This window comes from Prionailurus viverrinus, chromosome B1 (genome assembly GCF_022837055.1).
Source record: "Prionailurus viverrinus isolate Anna chromosome B1, UM_Priviv_1.0, whole genome shotgun sequence".
In the NCBI taxonomy this organism is placed as follows: domain Eukaryota; kingdom Metazoa; phylum Chordata; class Mammalia; order Carnivora; family Felidae; genus Prionailurus; species Prionailurus viverrinus.
Genome location: NC_062564.1, coordinates 8,876,750 through 8,895,898, shown reverse-complemented (window position 1 = coordinate 8,895,898; position 19,149 = coordinate 8,876,750).

Sequence of the window (19,149 nt, the reverse complement as noted above, 5' to 3'; positions counted from 1 at the left end):
TTTGCTGGTGGAAGGGTACATTGGTGTAGGCTTTAAGGAAGGCTATATTGCAATATCTATCTAAGTTAAAATACCCACACCTTAGATCTAACAATTCTACTTAAATTTATCTTACATTTATTACCACTTATGCTTATGTAAAAGGTGATTAACTGCAGCCTTCATATATATTAATAAGAAATGGACTACACAAATCTCCATCATGGACTATTATGCAGTTGCATAAAAATGAGGAACAAAGATATACATATATTTGTCTATACATTTACAACGTGCTTTCAAAGGATATACACATAAAGATATACACACACGTCCCCAGTACAAATCGATGGTCTCTGGAAGAGGAAATGATTTCTTGGAAATGAGCAAGAGTGGAGACTTCTAATTCTACATTCTTTTGTATTTTGCAACTTTGAACCATATGAATATAATACATATTTTTAAAAAATAGAAATGGAGAAGGAGGTCAGAGAAGAAATCCCTCTGACGAAGACCTTTGTTGAATACCTCTCCCAGACTTGGTCCGAAAATATTCTGAGTCTCATTCTCGTTCTCGAAAGTTAATTTTGTTAGGCATACAATTGCTAACTGATAGTTATTTCCTCTCGGAACTTAGAGGAGTTAATTACACTGGCTTCTGGCTTCAGTGGTTGCTGTTGAGAGTTAACCCTACATGTAGTTTCCTGTCTTTTGCAGGGAGTCTGTTTTGTCTGAATACTTTCCACATCTCTTTATCTTTGGTGTCATTAATTGTCCAAATGATGTGTGTATATATGAGTTTATTTTTATGGTTCTTTATTCTGCTTGGAGTGCACTGTGCTTCTAAATCTAATGACTCATATCTTTCAACATATATTTAAAATTCTCATCACTTTTCAAAATATTTGTTCTCTGTCATTCTATTACATTTTTCTGTCAAATGACAAAATAATAAGTTTAAATTTTTTCATATCTAAACATTTCTAAATGTTGCAAATTACTCTCAACAGCATGCTATAGTATCTTTGGCAATGTCTTTCATGCTTTGTCTACCCTGTCTCAAACTCCATTTCATATTTTCCATTTATTATGTTACATTATGCATGTCTGTGCTGCAATCTGAGTGATTTCTTTTCTTCTGTCTTCCAGTTTATCATCCTCCCTTCAACCCTTTCTATTATGCTGTTGAGTTTGTACATCACATTTTACATTTCATTGGCTATATTTTCACTTCCACAAATTCTGTCCCTCAATCAGCCTTTGAATCCGATGCACCAGGTAAAGAAAATCTTAAAAATTTCTCAGGCCTTTGGTATCTCCTTAATTCTCTGCATTCTACCCATTTAGAATTTGATCAGTGTAATCTCCCTGGGTTTTGGTAAGCTCAGCAAAGCATTTTAAAAGACATTTCTTCTATTACTGAGCATTTCTAGGTGTTTTCAGGGGTGTATCCAGCATTTCCAGGTTGTTCCAAGCATGTGATCTGTAAGTTGCTGGCAATGAATTAAGGAAGGAGATTTCAGCGACTTAAGGGGAGAAGGTGATGACATCTACACAGGAGAAATTGTAATACAACAACAAGGAAGAACAGGGACAAATAGTTGCAAAGGAGCTGGAGGTATTCACGGAGGAAAGAGGGGAAATACTTTAGATGTGTCAATAGAGAGCAAGGAGGTCGAATTCTTTATCTTGAGTTAGTTGGGATGCCTATGAAAAAATAAAGGCCTTCATCGAAAAGGGCTGCAAAAAAACAGTGTTTCACGTGTCCTCAAAGTTTCGGCTAAGACCAAAGGTAACTGGAATGTTTAGAGCAGAAGTCGGAGACAGGGCAGGTTTTGTCGATTACAGCTGTGAGATTCCATATTTCTAGAGAGGGGGAGGGGGGGATGAGAGAGAAACGGTGGAGGCAGCTTAGGGAGTGAGGAGGGAGGCAGAGGAAAGTCTCCAGGTAAGAGGGCATCTGACATATTGTCTTAGAGACAACCCCTCTCCTTCAGACACTACTCCTCTCCGTCAGACACACAGCGACAACACATTTCAGAAATGAAAAAGGTAAGGTCTCACCAGGCTCCACAGGAGACCATCGTTTCCATGGATCAGATATGGAACACAGACCCACAATGGCAACTGGAGCTGAAACGAGTAACAACAGTCAGCAGATACTCCTGAGATCTGTCACCTCTCCAGAGCAACGCACAATAAGAAATGTCTCCTTCGCACCAAAGCAGGGGCCAAACCCAGGGCAGTGCTTGAAACCATGTGCTTCTTTGGAATAGCCATGCTTGTAAAAGTACAAGGGAAAACTACTACAGACTATTTGACCGTTGCTTTTATAGACTCACATGGGGAGGCAGAGAAACAAAGAGCTTTGCAGCCAGAATGTGGACCATTTGTCTCAAGGACTAGAGCTGGGGTGATCCCACCAGCAGGAGTCCTGAGTCATCCTAATGAGAGATCATTCCAGACCTGTGAGTCAGTATGGGGAGACAAGGAGGTGAAGCACTTGAGAACAGTGATTTGGAGAGAGATTAAGTGTTTGTGACTGGGAGGGAAGGGGAAGGGAGGGGAGGGATGGAAGAGGAGAGAAGGGGAGAGAAGGGAAGGGGAGAGATGGGGAGGGGAAAGATGGGGAGGGAGGGGAGGGAAGGGAAGGGGAGGGAAGGGAAGGGGAGGGAAGCAGAAAGCAAGAAGTTAAAGGAGGAGGAAAAAGGAGAGCTAAAAGGAACAAAAGAAAAAACCAACATTCGGGGTGCTGATGCCAGTTACAATTGCAAACATGAGGAAAAAGATAAAGCTTGGAAAGGCAGCTAATGAGCTAAACACAAAGCAATCAGGAGATTAATGCACTCCAGAAAAAAATGAAAATAACAGAACACTTTGAAAATCACAATAAATAATATGTCTAGGGCAGAAAGAACAAGAAATCATGAAACACAGCACAGGGAAGCTAAGTAACAAATGGTAACAAAGCAACACTTAACACATTTGCAAAGAAAAGCACACTTTGCAATAAACTCTAAGTATATAGGAGGGGTGCCTGGGTGGCTCAATCCATTTAGCCTCTGACTCATGATCTCAGCTCAGGTCATGATCTCACGGTTTGTGAGTTTGAGCCCAGCTTTGGGCTCTGTGCTGACAGCTTGGGGCCTACTTGGGGTTCCCTCTCTCTCTCTGCTCCTCCTCTGCTGGTATTCTCTCTCTCTCTCTCTCTCTCTCTCTCAAAATAAATCAATAAATCAATAAATCAATAAATCAATAAATCAATAAATCAATAAAACAAAATCTAGATATAGAAGATAACTCTGGACTAGGCCAAATTAAAGAGAGAATAAATAAAGTATTTGTCTAAGAGGGATTCACCTCTAATGCCGAACATAAAGATATAGGACAGAGAACATACTAACTGAAAACAGGCTGAATGACAATTAATCCAACCCAGAGATTACAGAAGAAATACATACCATAAGGGGCAGAGGGATCTCGGAAGTTGCCTCAAGCATTAGGGACGGTATTTTGGGAGATAACGGATGACGGGATTAGCCCTGTAGGCTCTCAGAGAGGGCTTTGAACCCGAGTGTGTTGCCAGGCATGTGACAGAAGTGTAAGAAGTCAAGGGACTGTGAGTTGGTAAGATGTTTAAGGACCATGGATGCTCTCAGCATGCAGAGGCAGTAAGGACGGGACCGGGACAAACGTGAGCAAACACCTTACAGACAGAGCAGCCCCTGTGGGAACGCAGATCCATTGTTAGGAGATAGAGTTCTAAGAGAGAACCAATAAATCTGGACTTGTAGGTCACAGCTTCTAATTTTAAATGTTGGCAAACAGTTTAAAATAAGGAGCTGTACGCAACAGGGCAGGCCAAAAAGCACTGGCTGAAATTTGCACTGCTGACTTCAGAGAAATGTGTGCAATTAGTGGAATCTTTATAGCTCTGAATAGGCTTGATGTGACTCTGTGGGTTTCTCTGATCTATCTCCTCTCTTGTCAAAACCATGCTTTTTAAAGCAATATCGCAGCATCTGCAAAATGCAGTCTGTCTTGGGACTCTAACAGACTTCCTTTCCGCCCACGGAGGGCGGGAGGGTTGTCACCTTACCCCTGGAGCCACGAGCCATGCCTGAGATTTTGTTAGGTTGGCCAAAACTGCATCTCCAAGTTCCAGAATACTTACACATGATGGCTTCCTGTGAAATTGTGCTGGGCCTCGTTGTTTTCTTTTAACTAAGGAGAATTTAACTAAGACCAGCCACATTTTCCTTCAAAAATAAAGACGAAATCAGGCTCTGCACTGACAGTGCAGAACCTGCTTAGGATTTATTCTCTCTCCCTCCCTCTCTCTCTCTCCGCCCCTCCCTCACTCGTGCCTTCTCTATCAAAATATATAAACTTAAAAAAAAAAAAAAAGACAAAGTATAAATGAATTTTGAAACAGTCTGTGCTCTTCTGCCACAGTCCTTTTCCATAACTCCCGAGGGAGTTAAATGGACACCGGGAAGATATTAAAGTATTGTAAGTTACTCATAATCTAGTATCTTTCTGGAGAAAAAAAAATTTATTTTTATTTTAAGATTTTATTTTTAGGTCATCTCTACACTCAACGTGGGGCTCGAACTTACAACCCTAAGATCAAGAGTCACCTGCTCTTCGGACTGGGCCAACCAGGAGCCCCAGAGACCATCTTTTATGACGGTCATCTTACCGCTTGGCTTTGCTCATTTTCGTTTCTTCGAACATGACTGCACACAAACGCGTCATCTAATAACCAACTGAGGCATCGTAAAATAACAGGTGATGATGAAAATCACGTCTACATTTCTTACAATGACAGTAAGTATTCCAGTGAGCAATCAGTTGCTGATTTTTCCTCATCATTTCCTATACAGCAGTACATAAAGTGGTAGTGCTTATAGAATGAAATACAGTATAGGGTTATTTTGATGACATTTGTGTGAGACGAAGGAGTTACCCTGCTCAGTTTAAGTGTCTTGATTTTATTTCGTCTAAAGACACCTTATTTCCTTTAAATATCTTACCTGAAAATATTTCAAGGTTTCAGTGAATAGGAGGAATGTCTCAAGCATTATGCTGCTGTAATAAATCACTTAAATTGCCAGGTTATATGTTACAGCTTTGGTGGTTTGAATATTTATTGTAAAGCACCCAGTCTCATGATTTCCATTTTTATAATTAAGAAGAAGACCCGGAAAAAATCATTCTAATTGCTAAGGCAAGAATGATAGCAATGTATTCTCAGAATTTTGTCAAAGTCCCTAGGTATTATCCTCTTTGGTGAACACACTTTAATTAGAAGATCAGAGGAAGAATGATTACAAGAAGCTAAGTCCCAGACACTTTAATGTGACGGGGGCTGGGTCCTATTAGGCAGGTCCTAACTTTCAATGCACAGCCATCTTCGTTGGTGCGTTTTTCTATAATTGTTAACATATTTCTCATTCTTAACCCACAAAATACTTCCTTCACGGGAGGCAAGGAAGCCTGGGTTTGGAGGTCCCGGTATAATTCTGATGGCACTATTGAACAAGAACACTGGTCTCAAACCTCTTCTATCTACCTCTTCTCTTTAGTTTGAATCTGTTACCTTCCTGAACTTTTACGTCAATCCACTCTTCACTCTTGAAAGACCGCAGTCCACCTACTAGTTATGCTAGACAGTAATTTGATTTTGCTCTTTTTCCCTCCAAAGTGTCTCATTTTATATTGCTCCCAAGACCCCAAACAGCTAAGTGAGCCTTGACGTGAACTCACCATTTTCTCCTCTGCCTTTCCATCTGTCACCCACTCCTGAACATCTCCAATATACGCCCTCACCAGAGTCGTGCCTACACTGGGGCTCTTACTTACATTTTAATCATTTTCTCTATCAAATCCTACGTCTACCTCATTTATAGCCTTCTTAAATCTTTAATCTGCGAGCTTCAGAAGATCCAGAATTCGGCTGCTACACTGTGTTACCTCTGCATTTTTCACAGCTCTATATTCTCGACCTTTTCCTATAACCTTTGATGGCTTCTTCATCAGAAACTCTCAGTTAGCAGCTCCTGTGCTCCATTCTTGCTGTCTTTTTAACTTCCTCACACCCTTCTATGGAAACAGCCCCATCAAAGAAATCACAGTGCAATGTACCTAATTTCATTGTGTTTCCGTGAAGCTTGTCTCACCGAATCACCCAACATAAAGCCCGAGTCTGTGCCAGAAATTGTATTGGAAACAGCATACAGAATGGTATACTGTAAACAGGACATCTACCATTAAATGTTTACTGAGTTGGTCACCCGAGGTTAATGTCGCGAACATGAATTACTATTCTATGCTGTAATAAGGGCTGACTTTAACACAGAATGAGACAGCAAGGCCCCCTACGTTTGGAAATCTTCATCTCTGCTTTTTGCAGTTCTGGCATTTACGTTTTCTTGCTTTTACCAGTGTGGATACCAAGAAGCTCCCTCCCACCCTATCTCTCATTTCTGCTTTTTTTTTAAATTTTAATTTTTTTAGTTTATTTCTTTTCGAGGGAGAGAGAGCAGGGGAAAGAGAGAGAGGGAAAGAGAGAATTCCAAGCAGGCTCTGCACTGTCAGCGTAGAGCCTGATGCAGGGCTCAAACTCAAACACCGAGAGATAATGACCTGAGCCACAAGCTCAACCGACTGGGCCACCCAGCTGCCACCCCCCCCACCCCGCCCCATCATTTCTGCTTTTGTCTCCTAAGGTCTGGAGCACTGGGCAACCAATTTTATGAAAATAATGTACAAAAAGTAAATAGGCTCAGAATCTGATCCTCATCTTTAGGGTAGTAGGAGTTCATCCTGAAGGCAAGTTGTAGAAACGTAGTGCCTGGATTTGGGGACCCATATTTTATCTCCTCAAAAGCACATTTTGTATTCATAGTGCACACCCTTTGTTGACAGTTGGATACATGGTTCTGAATGCAGATGTTATTAAATCTGTCAGTGAGGTATCTAAAGATATACTAAAACTTTTTTAAACTTTTATTTTTGTTTTTGAGAGAGAGAGAGAGAGAGAGCACGCACATGAGTGAGATAGGGGCAGAGGGAGAGAGAATCCCAAGCAGGCTCTGCACAGAGCCCAAGGTGGGGCTCAATCCCATGACCCTGGGATCATGACATGACCTGAGCCAAAATCCAGAGTTGGTCGCTCAACCAACTGAGCCACCCAGGCGCCCCTAGATATGCTAAAACTCTATTCCACTTCTGAAATGCATGACCACTCATTTTGATAAAGAGAATAACTTGAAGCCTTTTGGGAATGGTGATATTCTATAACAAAAAAGTTATTTTTGAAATTTCAAACAACGGAGTTATTTGTATTTTTGTTTATCCCTTACAAGTAAAGTACTGTGGGCTATATGTCAAGAGATTACATTTCCTGTAGGCTAGAGATATTTGAGGAAATAAAACAAAAATGCGTTTTGTGCACACTTAACTTTGTAAACCTGTACTTCTCATCTCTTGAAAGCAATTAGAAGTAGGCCTGGAGCCAGAGCATAGGGGTGGACCTGAATGCACACATGGAAGGTTCCGGAAATTCTGGAAAACTAGGACTCCCAAGCATTAACTTTTTTTTTTTTTTCAATTTTAGAGAGAGAGAAAGAGAGAGCTCACCCAAGTGTGAGAGAGGAACAGAGGGAGAGGGAGACACAATCTTAAGCAGACTCCAAGCTCAGTGCAGAGCCTGACTTGGGTCTCAAGTCCCCAATCCTGGCATCATGACCTGAGCCAAAATCAAGAGTCAGACGCTCAACCGACTCAGCCACCCAGGCGCCCCAGGACTTCCAAGCATTAAATTAATTCCACAGTACACAAGGAATATAAAGCCAATGCATTCATTATTCACAGACTAAAAGAATGTCAATGTTTACCAGGAGATCCTTCACACTCTATTGAATCTTTGGGGGGAAACATGTGCTTTGACAACAGCTAGCTACACTATAATGGAGCTGCCATAGGGAAGTCTCTGATATTTGGTTTCCCTGAAAACCAAGAGAAGTCTTCTCATGACTCCTCCGAAGGAGAAATCTCTGTAAAGCCAAATATGTACACGAGCGTAGCCTACTCCGCTGTTGACCTCCTGGGACAACAAAGAGCCCAAGTTCTTCTAACTGGAGTGTTGCTGAGCCCCGGTGTCTCTGACCTGTCGTGGCCACTGTGAGGAAGGCTGGAAGGCGGTGTGGCTGGAACGTTCACCTGACCCCACTTCACCTTGCAAAACGTGAACCTGAGTATCAGTGCTTGGATACAAACTGAGTTGTGTTTCTTCAGACCCTGTAACACTGAGCCATCAGAAACGTCTTATTATTACCAAACTGCTTCTGCCTGCTCTGTGCTCCTCTGAGATCTGGAAGGCATGGACATGAACTAACATTCTAGGCCCCCAGTGAAAAGTTCACGAAAGAGCTCTCCCACTCTTCGTCAGGAGCTATCTACGAGGAAGTCTCGGCCACCAGTCTCTCGAGACAAGAAACAGACAGCAGGAAAAGAAGAGAAAGCAGGGCTGGGGTTTGTCAGCTCCGGGAGGCCCAGGAGTTCACGTGGTTAGTAGTGGCAAGGACAGGAGTCACCCCGGCAGTTTGAGATGAAGTCACCCTCCAGGAAGAGAATCAGGAAGGTCCCAAACATGATGGATGAGATTAGTTATCTGTAGAAATGACATGCCCTAAGGACTAGCCAAAAAGACCGTGTGCAGAAATTTAGAAACACCCTGAGGAATTCGACAATAGCAGAAGCTTGATGGTATCCATATATTTCCGGCAACAATCTAATCAAAGTAAATGGATGAAGCCGTAACACAATCAAGCGGTAACTTAATCAGTTATAGTGACTAGATGAAGTACTCTAATCACAATCAATTGTATTGTAGAGCACCTGAAGAAAGAGCGGCCAGAAGGAAGTGGGAAGCCCGGGATTTGTCCGTGACTCCGGCTCCCTCCAGTGTGGGAAACGCAGCCTCAGCAGTCAGCTCAGAAAACGGGTAGGACCAGGGGCTGTTTCCATGGTAATGTGGATTCCGAAGGCTGGGGCGCCTGTCCTTTCGTCCGGGAGGAGAGAGCACTTGTCAGCAGAGCAAGGAGTCCTTAGCAGTTTTGAGGCCAAAGGAATCCAGTTTTAGAATTACAGGGACAGCTGAAGAACAGAATTAACAAGGTAACTGGATAATATTGGCTCAGTAACCCTTTATGGAATGCCGGCTGTATTCAAGCCGCTGGCCTAGGAGCTGGGGAGTTCGTGGGGAACAAGGAAATCCTTGCCCGCATGGAGCACGTGTCGTAAGGAAGACAGATCTGAAACAAGTGACTATACAATAAATTATTTTGTTAGAATTGTGACTACTTCTAGGAAGAAAATACACAGAATTTACTTGAACAGAAAAATATTACAGGCCTTTGAACCGACGGGACATCCAGAGATAGCTTTTATGAGGCTCCGTTAGGCCTATCTCACAAAGGGAAGGAGATGGACAAAGACAAGAATAAATACAGGCCGAGGAGTAAAATCAGACTAACGGCGTGAGTAAAGAGGGCAACAGGAAGTAGCTCGAAAGTGATCTGTGGCGAAACAATTACTCACAGAGAGACCGTTTAGGAAGACTATTGCTAATGTTCCCTTGAGAGTAATCCACGTCCCAAAGACGATCTACTATTTAGAAATGAACAGTTTCGCTATTTTTAGAGCTGGGAAGAGCTGGGAAGATTTTACACCCCTGGCATTGACCATGGATCAAAATTACCTGCATGCGCTCCAGAAACAAGAGTGCGGGAAACGTGTTGTGGCTCGAGTCCCAAATCGCAAAGAACTGGACAGTCACCTACAGCAGTTAGACCCGCATGGGGATGGAAGTCCATCAGGCATACGGTGGAATGACTGCAGAGCGACGCTGACTGACAGAGAGCGTTACCCTGTAATTCCTTATCTGAGGCAGAGAAGGGTTATGGAAAAGTTTTCGAAGCAGAAATTGGGCAAATCGAAACCCCGTACGTTCTCGCAAAAATACAAGTAAAATATTTTGGAGAGAAGCTCCAGGGATTGTAAAGAAAACCAAATCATTGACTGGGGCCAGTAAGCATCAAGCATTATAAGCCTTAAGTAAGCATTGATTCTTTAAGTCTGTGCTCCTTAAGCTTGTATTAATTATTTATTTAGGGTGTTATGCTAAATGTTATGGAGGGTTCTTACCAAATCTTGCCTTTTGGAAGTTTACGGTTTAACACATGCAAGATTTGGCGAGGAAGCAATTCAACCCAAAGAAAGTCTGCAAAAAAGAACTGTAAAAATGAGAAGGAAAGAAGGAGGGAAGGGGGGTGGGAGGGACAGGAGGGAGGGAGGGAGGGAGGGAGGAAGGAAGGAAGGAAGGAAGGAAGGAAGGAAAGAAGAAGGAAGGAGGGAGGGAGGGAAGGAAGGAAGGAAAGAGAAGGAAGGAAGGAAGGAAGGAAGGAAGGAAGGAAGGAAGGAAGGGAGGAAGGAAGGAAGGAAGGAAGGAAGGAAATTCTAGGGCGCTGTGCACAAAAAAACCCAGCTAAATTCTTTTCCCTGGGTCTCTAGCTTCTGAAATCTTAACTTCAGTGAATGTTTTCTTCTTCATTCCCATCCCTTGTGAATTTCTCAATTTACATTCAAGACAGGATGTTTCACACTCTGAGGTGCTATTTGCTTTGTTTGCATCTAAAAGTCTATTAGGGAGTTTTAGACAAGGAGCCTTCGTGGGAGTTATGGAGGAAAGTAAGGGTATCTCATTTGAAACGACTGTGTAAGTGAACCCACGGCTGCCCCAAGGAGGGGGAAGCAGGAATAAAAGGAGGTCTAAAAGTGAGGGATGGAAACACAGCGGAGAGCAGGCTGGACGGCTTTCAAAAGGCACTAGAGGCGAAAACAATGGAAGGGAAGCTGCAAGGAGACCGCTGCGATTATATTATTCAGTTAGGCAAGTAAGTAATGTTGAAAACCATTCAGAGTCACAATGTTTTCGACTTGGAAAGGGGTTTTGGAGCTCTGCCCACACAAGCTCCTTGTTTTATGTCTGAAGACACTGAGGTCCAAGAGAGTTCAGTCTCTTACCCGGGTTGCACATTATTTAGCAGCAATTTTTATTATTATGTAGTGCAGGCCCAGCATTAGAAACCAGGTCGCCTGACCATTCATTGCTCTCTCCCCCGCCTCACATTCCCATTCTATTTCAAATTAAGTTATTATTACAGCACATTAAAAAAAAAAAAAAGCACGACACATTGATTCTAATATAGTAGATTAAAAAGTTTTCTAAAACACACGAAAATAGTCCATTCTGGAACAGTGGTTCACAAACTTGAGCTTGCTTAAGAGTTACCTGAGGGCTTCTTACAGCGAACATTCCTGGGCCTTGAACCTGGAAAGTCTCCCAAGCTTTCGGGTGATGCTGATGCGGCTGGCACACATTTTTAGTAGTAGTTTGCTTAGCAGGGCTCCAAGAAATGGCTGGTATTTTCTTTTATAATTTAATGCCTATTTATATTTGAGAGAGAGGGAGACACAGACTCTGAAGCAGGCTCCAGGCTCTGAGCTCTCAGCGCAGAGCCTGACCTGGGGCTTGAACTCAGGATCTGTGAGATCATGACCTGAGCCGAAGTCGGACACTTAACCAATTGAGCCACCCAGGCGCCCCTGGCTAGTGTTTATGAAATCGGGGTGAGAGTAACCAACAATTTGCAATGAATGAACAACATGAAAATAATTACCACGACCCAAGTTGGCTGACTTGGGCTGGAGTCACCTTCCATAGGTATAATACAGTAAATAGCCTCGCCCACACCAAACACCTTGTACAAACTCTCCTGGGACTGCAGGCTCCTCTTAATCTCTCCCTACCTGTTTGCAGCTGGCAAACTCCTCACCTCCAGCGTTTCCTCCTACAGGAAGCCTTCCTGGCATCCCTCAGGTTTCCAGGGAGCTCTTTTTCCGAGTTTCTCTTTGCCCTTTCCATCTCTCTGCAACAGCTCTTGCCACACTGGACTATAACTATGATTGTTGCTTTGAATGCCCACTTCCCCCCAAGACTTTAAACAACTTAGTCAAGCACAGCAACATACACATATTTGTTAAGATGTTACAAAAATGAGGATAACCAGACAGAAAATATAGAATATATACCATAGAACTAATTCTCTGTGAGTGAAATTTGTGGTTTTTAATTCAGTATTTATTACCTTCCATGTATTATGTATCTATGTATTTATATATCCATTCTATGTGCCTATCTCATCTATGTGCATATCTTTCTATCGATTATCATCTATCTATCTATCTATCTATCTTCTCCTTGGTAGACTTGTAAATAAAATGAAAACCTCTGTCAACAAAGAATAATAAACATGTTAAATGTAATGTTACATGCATCTTCCATGCAAATATTCACAAATAACTTTACCACCCATAACTTTATGGGTTATTATGCCACCCATAACTTTACCGCCATCAATGATCATTCATTTATTGCCAAATCATTTCCTTCAGAGGTTTAATTCCTAGGATTTTACAATGGGAAGGAGCCTTTGTTAGAACCTGAGGTCCTTTCTAACCAATCTGCCCTTGGAGGAGGTCAGTCACTGAATTTATTTGATGACATCCGGGCAGGACCTAAATATCTCACTGTACCCAGTTCAGTTTTAAGACCTCTAATTTTGGAAATGTTGTCCTTTCTATTAAATCCATAATCCCACATCCCTTAGTTCTGTTTTTTGGACCTGTGTGAAACAACGTAATTCTTTGTCATATCAGTCCCTCAGAACTTTTTATTTTACTTTAGAGAGAGAGAGAGAGAGAAGCCCAAGCAGCTCCACAACTTTGGGCTGGATCTCACGACCCTGGGATCATGACCCGAGCCGAAATCAAGAGTTGGATGCCCACCGACTGAGCGACCGGGCACCCCAGTCCCTCAGATTTCTAAAGATAGTTATCATGTTCTGTTCAGCAGGGGTTTTTTTTAGTTAAAAAAAAAAAAAAAAAGATCGAGAAAAAGGAAACTCATTTGTTAAGAAATACTTACCAAGTACATTTATTGATTCAAATGCAACTACATATTTACTGTAAAAGTATGATCAGAGATAGATACCTGAATATAAGCTCATTCAGAAGGGACATGTGGGAGTGTGCAAATCAAGTGTGATGTAAAAGTAAAAAAAAAAATACACACTCATTGAAGGAACTTTACTAACTGATTTCCCTATTCTATTTCATAAGTGCTTTTTGGTCATTGGTAATATCCTTGTTTGTATAGGTTTTTCACTTACGGAACTTTATTCATGTGAACATTAGCAGTACTATCAAAAGAAAATTAAAAATGGCAATATGCCATCAAATGTGAGAATCCCGTTCCTAATCTCGTTTCAGGGGGACATTCCCACCCAGTTCAGGACAGAGCTGATAAACCTCCCTTCCCCTGGAAGTCTCCATGTCTGATAAAAAATGGAATACTTGAGTTTGTGCAGCTGTTCACGAGCTAATTATCTGCAATCATTTCTGATTACTTAATAGGCCGTGGTAGGATGTGTGTTTGTTGCTATGTTGAGTTTAGACATTAGGCTTTAATGTGCTGATATGGTTAATTGTTGCACTCACTGCCGCCTGCTAATAGACCATTCCTGAAAATGAGACCATATCTCAATGGAATTTGCTTGTTTATTTTAAATAAGTCATAACTACAAACTCAGATCCTAGATCCAGTGTTTACCATTTTAAGAATGCACTTTTTAATGCTGTATCACTTCTAATGCATTTAAATTATTCAAGTTGGGAGAAAACGCGTTATTAAACTAATGAGTCAATAACCAACTCAAATACTTAGATTTCACATTCTTCCTGCTCCGTTCAGCTTCCTGAATTGTTTTCTGCCATTGATAGCTAAATAAATTCTTCTTAAATGCGGCCAAACAAGCTGAATGTAATAACACAATAATGAGGAAAATATGCCTATTAAAAGCCGACGAGTATTTATTAACATGGAAACCAAGATGCCAAAGCTAGTGGTTGGGTGTGACCCAGAGGCGTTAACACGGAAGGTAGATGAGCAATTGTGGCAAGGACAATGCTAATTTGCTTTGCAGTTTCCATTTCATGATGGAGTTTCGTCCAAAAAGCCAGGGTGTAGTGTTAAAAATTTAGAAGGCTGTTCTTTTGTTGACTATCCGTATATTTGCGTTTCTGATTGCCAACAATGGATGCAAAGGGCCCATGCAGATGCTTTTGGAGTCTCTTCCTCTTTGCCTTGCTGTTCACAAGCTCTGCTTTTATTCCTATCATGTTTTCATTTCTTCGTCTCTTTTAAACTTCTTTTTCTGTCTCTCGCTACTCTTTCATTAGAGAAGCCAACAGGATCCATATAACAAGTAGAAAGCGTTTCAACAACCCCAAACCCTCGGCTTTCCTCCTGCATCTTCCAAGAACAGGGTCCTTCCATCCTGTGCCTGCCCCAGGCCTTGTTCAGCACTGGATTTACCCCTTTTAAAGTTGACTTCAAGGAACGGGACCCTGCGGACTGTGCGGATCCATCGCGCTGGGTGAAATGGTGCGATCCTATGACCTGCTTTCTCAGAAACACGACACACACAGAGCTTCAATGCACTTAAACCCAGGTCTCTTCTGCCATCAAAGAAACAGGGGGAGAAAAGACTAGAGTAATTGTACAGTGATTTATACTCCTTATTGGCATGTACGATTTCCATGTAGAAATAGAACACGTGGATTTTTCCAAACCTTTGCATCTCCTTCACGAATTAAGGTTCTTAGTTCTTTTGTGTTTTCTATGTCTAAATTTTTGGTGTGTCACTGGAAACATAAAACTCACCCCAGCATCTCCTTTCTAATACTTTTTTTTTTTTTTTTTTAAGTTCTGGGCTCTCTGTTCCCCAAACACAACATGTATTTCCTGAGGTGCCCACACAGGTCTCTGTCTGGTGAAATCAAATCCTTCGGGCCACTGCCATTGCTGTTTCCCCTCTGAAACCTCCCACAATAGTTGCAGGGATACTAGTAAGAGCATCACCATAAATAATAAAGACAGTGGAATGAACTTGCGTCTTTAACTGCCAGGTGCTGTGCCAAGCCCATTAAATGCATGCAGCACTTTATCTTCAAAACAGCGCTGTGCGGTGGGCCCTTTGGTCCCGAGACTCATCCGATGAGTGAACCGGGGATTAGCACTCAGGAGCCAAAGCTTCAAATGTGTTCAGACTCACATGGTCAAGGTCTAGGTAAGGGAGAGGGCAGGTCTTTAAATCGGCAGTCTTGAAGAACTCCATCTAATTCCAGACTCTGCGTAATTAAACACTGTAGCCACCCTTTCTCATCACACCCACAGAATAGATTCCTTACGTGTTCAAAACGCCCTCCGTTTGCATCGCTAATCTAGCACGGGTCCCTGGGTACCCTGGCTTGCTCGCTGCCTGTGGGCTCCTTCAGGGGAGACAGCGACTTCTCTATTTTCACATCCTCAGGACAAAGAACTGGCCCTTCTCAGAACATCCATTTGTAGCGGTGAAATGGAATTAATTCTCCCTTTACAGATTTCTCTTCCTGTACGTGCCCTATGTCCATTTTCCCCCCTGTACATACCGTTCCTTCACATACACGATTCCAAGCCAAATGGGACGATTTGCTATTCCCCGCACACCCTGTGCCGTTGCTGTTAGATACCTCTGTGTGTGCTGTGCTCGCGCCTGAAATGCCCTTCTACTTATGCAAATCTTCACCAAGGAGGAAATCCAATCGTCCGCTCTTTCCTGGAGCGCGTCTAGCTCCTGAATCGGATGGGAGCTCTCCTTCACTGTGCTTTCTGCACCTGACTTGCGGGGCTCTCATTCCTTTCAATTTCCCACCTCACCTACAGATGGGCAGGTGCTCCTTTCAGCCCACCTACTCTTGAGTTTTCTCCATCGTAGGTGCATGATAGAGATTAAATGAATTCAAAACTAACAAGGTATTTAAACCAGCCGACTTAGTTTCCTATAAAATGAAGAGGTTCAAACTCATGGCGCGTAGTTACATTTTTTCATCTTTATGTTATTAAATACAGTGTTGGAGCAAGACAGCATTACCTGTACCTTTTTTTTCCTTCTCAATGAATGCATACTCTTTGATCTGATTAGTTTTGGCCTGTCCATTTGTAAGCAACTATCTATGGAATGCTAAAAAAGAAAGAGACAGAGACAGAGACGGGGGGGGGGGGGGGGGGGAGAGGAGACTTTCATTTAAATTGCTGCAAAGATTTAACAGCTTTTAGACACTGAGGAATTTCTCTTTTATGATAAACCTGCAACACTCTTGTCAATGACATTTAAGTGCACTCGTGTTTGAGTAGCAGTAACGAGGTTAAAAATGTTCAACAGACTGACATTATATTAAACTTTTATCCATTAAATTCAACAGATGTTGACCAAGTTTCTACCGTGCACAAGGCACAATACTTGGTAAGATTCTGTGGGGAAGAAAAAAGAGGTATATATAATCCCTTAAAGAGGTGAACATCAGGAATGCTGCCAGGACAGGTAACTGAGCCTGAGACACAGTATAAGCTCCAGAAGAGACAGCAAGTACTGTGCAACCCACGAAGGAAAAAGAGGTTACGTCTTTTGGAAACTCATTAGAACATCTATTCTTTGATTTCACATGCCAACCTGCGGGCCACGGTGACTTGGAACATGTAGCGACAGGTGCCTTGACCAAGTACACGAAAACAATGGGTTTAAAAAAAAATTAATGGAAATTAAATAAATGAAAACAACAGAAGGCAGTGGCAATTTAACGTAAGTTTATAGACATTTTATCTTTTTCAAGTTTATCTATTTTGACAGGGAAAGAGAACGCATGTGTGTGGGTGAGCAGGGGAGGGGCAGAGAGAGAGAGAGAGAGAGAGAGAGAGAGAGAATCCCAAGCAGGCTCTACACTCCCCTCTGACTTGGGGCTCCACTCTCATGACACGAGACCATGGCCTGAGCTGAAATCAAGAGTCAGACGCTTAACTGAGCCCCAAGGCGCTTCATAAATTTGTAGACATTTTAATATTGCACATTTAACAAGACAGGTTTTAGGGAAAACATTAGCATAATTTTATCATCATACCACAGTTGTTTCCATTTGTGTATCTTAGGTATTTGTACATATTTAAGATGTGCAATTCTGGGAAGAGCACTTTTCTTCAATGCATAGAAAGGAGAAGAGTTTATCTCAGAGTGTGCACATGAGCACGGCCTGTGTGACACACGCACATCTCCTACTTAACCTACGTTAACCAGGTTTCCTAAACTGGGAAATGAGAAATAACAATGAGTAATAAAGCCTATTTCATGGGTGGTTGAGAGGATAAAGTGAAACGCTCTAGGGAAATGACAGCAGCTGTCACAAAGTAAGGGCTCAAGAAACAGCGGCTCTTTTTTTTAAATTTTTTTTTTAACGTTTATTTATTTTTGAGACAGAGAGAGACAGAACATGAACGGGGGAGGATCAGAGAAAGAGAGGGAGACACAGAATCTGAAACAGGCTCCAGGCTTTGAGCTGTCAGCACAGAGCCTGACGCGGGGCTCGAACTCACGAACCGCAAGATCATGACCTGAGCCGAAGTTGGACGCTTAACCGACTGAGCCACCCAGGAGCCCCAAGAAACAGCGGCTTTTAAAACCATCTTCCTCATTTCGCTTCCTACCTCATCCCCAGTTCTCCCCCATCTCCAAAAGCCTTTATATTCATACGATATTGGTTTGAAAGACCAAGAAACAGACAGACGAACTCCAAAGACACGAAAACCGGGAGACCACACAGCATCTCCTGAAAGTCTGGCACAAGGATGAGCAGACACTGGCTCCGAAGGCTGACAGCCGTGTCCCGGTCCTGCTGCTGCGGGCATCAGAGCCACTGACGTGGGACAACAACGGAACCTGCTTCCCTCGACCTGGAAGCATCAGAAGTCAGAGACACAATGGCTTCTGCCCTCGATCCCCCTGCGGAAGATGGCCTAGGAGCACCGGGCAGCCTAGGGAGTCACCTCTTTGCCCGACCAGAAGCATGGAGCAGGGGCCACGGCAGGAATAGCATGAAGTGGACCGGAATCGCATCGCGAGGGCTCTGTAACCTACACTGTCCCCGGGACTGAAGCCTGAAGTGTAAGGTGGAACCTGCACATTTAGTCGAAGCGGAGCAGTAGCAGGCTCGGGCAGACAGGCTCCAGGGATTCCTCACCTAATCACCAAACACCCAGGAGACAACAAAAACATCACCTCTCGTGCCCCAAACCAGGAGAGGCCCAATGGAAAGAAGACAAGACACTCAACCGGTGGCAATAATGAGGTGAACCAGATGTTCGGGTTATCCAACAAGGATACCAAAAGTGCTTCCGGAATCAGTGATAAATTCTCTCGAAAACAATGGAAAAAATGGAAAATCTCCGCAGACAGAAGTTTCGCAAGAGAACCAGGTACAAGTTCCACGACTGAAAAAGCACATTCACCAAAATAAAAAAGCTTGCTGGAGAGTCTCCCTAGTGACGAACACAGAAGAGACTCGGGGACAACAGCAATCTAACGAGCTAACTAACATCTGTATCATCGCAATCTCCAAAGGAGATGGGGGGAGCGTGGGGGATTGAGAAAATACTGGAGGAGTGATTGAAAATCCGTCGGTATTACAGCTATTGCCTCTGACAACCGAGATAAAATGGCACCACTTTGCATAAAATGTAGGCAACCTGCATCTTAGCGTTCCTTCGACACCTCTCTCTTCATGCTACGGTCATTGTAATCTACCTGCATACAGTACGACTCTTGCAGGACAATGTTATATTGCTTTCAACAGTCCCATGTAAAGAAACCACAAGAAAATACGAAATACTTTGTGTTCTAGGTATTTGCCTTTTCAGGTTCTTAACGATTTGCATTTCCGTCTGGCATCATGTCAACAACCAAGGGCACAGTTACTCTCGCTGCTCTAAAGTCCTCGTTTGCTAATTCCCACATCTCAGTCATTGTGGCATCGGTCTTGGTTGGTTGTCTTCTGAAACTGGGTCATGTTATTCTGGTTCCTCTTAGGTTGCATAATTTGGATGGAATCCTAAATATTACATGGAGGCGGGTCTGGATTTGGAATATTCCTCTGGAGAGGGGTGATGTGTTGGTC